This window comes from Peromyscus eremicus, chromosome 6 (genome assembly GCF_949786415.1).
Source record: "Peromyscus eremicus chromosome 6, PerEre_H2_v1, whole genome shotgun sequence".
Classification (NCBI taxonomy): Eukaryota; Metazoa; Chordata; class Mammalia; order Rodentia; family Cricetidae; genus Peromyscus; species Peromyscus eremicus.
This window is the reverse complement of record NC_081421.1, coordinates 41,167,209-41,169,689: the sequence shown is the minus strand read 5'-3', so window position 1 is coordinate 41,169,689 and position 2,481 is coordinate 41,167,209.

The following is a 2,481-nucleotide window of genomic DNA, read 5'->3' as shown; positions in this document are numbered from 1 at the left end:
CCCAAAACCATGAAGTAGAAAGCCCAGTGACTCCCAGTTTAATTTTAACTCCAGTAGCACACAGGAACCCACTAACCCAAATTAAACCGAAATGTAACACTGCTGGCTTCTACCCTTTTTAGCTTGCTTGTAGCCCTCGTGGTCCATCACTGAAAGGTTGCATCTGCATTTTTAGTTGGTCGTACTTTTATGGCTTAATCCGTTCCTGGAATATCTTTTGGGAGACTTAATCCTACACGCAACTGTCAGGTGACACTGCTGAAGCTTTAGCCTTACATGAATGGATGTGTTTGTCAGCAATACTCCCGGAACACATGCTAAATCTTTTAAGTATCCAACTGTTTTTAAATACGGCAGCATTTCAGACTTTCATGACATAACTTAATTGCACTTAAAAACCTAGTAATATGAAGTGCAGAAAGGCTAGAAGCTATTGGAACTTCATTCTGCTTGTTAATTTGCCTACAAGAGGATGGAAATCAGTAAGCAGGCTGCACAAATCTGTTTTCAAAAACTCAATACTACCTAGGGGAAAACGTTAACTATCCAGTTTTTAAGGAAATAGTATCAGTTATTTATAGAGATGTTTACAAAAATTGTAAAGTCTCAAAGAATATTTCTACTACTTAGTCATTTTGAAAAAGCCTTCCAGATGAAACCCAGAGCCCAACTAATAGTCCCAGCTACTCTAGGAAAGCTGAAGCCAGAGCATCAAAATTCAAGGTCATCCTGGACCATTTGAGATTCAGTCTCAAAAGAAAAGGTAAAAAGAAGGCTTGGGATACAGATCAGCGGCAGAGTACTTGCTTACCACGTGCAAGGTCTGGTTTCCCTCCCCAGTATGGCAAAAAACCAACAATAAACAACAACAGAAAAAAGTGTGGTGCGGTGCTAGGTGAAGAGACTCAAGCCCACAGTACTTAATCACAGTACTCGAGACTGAGGATCATCATAGGTTCAGTCTAGCTTGAGGTACTGAGTCCCAAGACTGTCTAGACTACAAAGTGAGATCTTGTCTTAAAAATGCAACAACAAAGCAACAACAAAAAGCCTATTTTAAGATAAAGGCACTAACTATGCAAGAAGCTGTGATTTGTCTAGGATTAGAACTTAAGTCATCATGGGAGGTTGAAGCAGAAGGATCTAGATTTTGAGGCCAGCCTGTTCAAACATTTGAAAAACAAAGTCAAGTTTTACCTTTAAACTCTAAGGGATCAAATTTGTATAAACTGTTCACATTAGAGAAAAAAATCTTAGGCCAGGCTTAGTGGCGCATGCCTTTAATCCCGGTACTTAGGAGTTAAGAGGTAGGTGGATCTTTGAGTTTGAGACCAACCTGGTCTACACAGTGAGTTCTAGGACAGCCAGAGTTAGAGAGACCTTATCTCAAAAAAATCAAAGAAAAAGAAACATCTTCCTCAGTATAGTATTATACAACACTGAAATATCTTAAGGAGGCTGTGGACTCACTTAGAAGTTTCAACCAGATTTTAAGTGAAATAGTATAAATTATAGTTGTGCTGGTAGGAAGAAAGCCACTAAATGCCTTTTAGTATGTTTCAAACCCACAGAGCCATTACAAAATTTAGACTGACCACATACACATAGCTAATTCAGAACAATAAAAACAGTACTTATTACAGGAATTTAAAAGTCTGTGCTCAGACTTTCTTTTCTGTCACCAGCCCCAAATAACGACACAGGGACATGTTATTAATTATAAAATCTCGGCCTTAGCTTAGGCTTGTCCCACTAGCTCTTATAACTTAACCCATTTATGTTTATATGTTTTGCCTTGTGGCATTTTACCCTTCTTTCATTCTGTATGTCTGTATGTCTGACTCCCTCCATGGATCATATCTTGTTGGCATCTCTCTTGCATGCCTAGCTTTATCTCCAATTTCTTTTCTTTGCCTGGAAGTCCCACCTATTTCTCCTGCCTATCTATTGGCTATTTAGCTCTTTATTAAACCAATCAGAAGGTGCCTTAGGCAGGACATCTTCATAGTATAAACCAATATTCCACAACAAAAGTCATTATTATCATGGCAGATACAGTCTGAGGTGCTCACGTATACTCATCAGAGGAATTTCATTAGGCTGAAATCTTGAGTTTACAATTCCTTTTTATACTCCTTTCACATAATTAAAAGTGGCACTTTCAAACTAGCTCATGTTTTTCTTTCTTTATAGGTATTTGCTGATATAAAACTTGTTCCTTGCCCCCAAATACATATCTGCAAATAAAATACTCACTCTTTTCTTGTGACTTACAGTTGACAACTAGGTAATACACTTTCAGTTCCCAAGCAGAAGAGTTGAGAAGCAGCATGTTCTGAACAGGTCTCTTCAGAGTCCATCATTGTCTTCTAATACCAAACCAACCCACTCACCCAGCCAATCAAGCGACTGCTCAACATTTACAGATCATCAGCTATTTACTGATTTGTTATTTTAGATGAAAACAGAACAAAGCAGAAG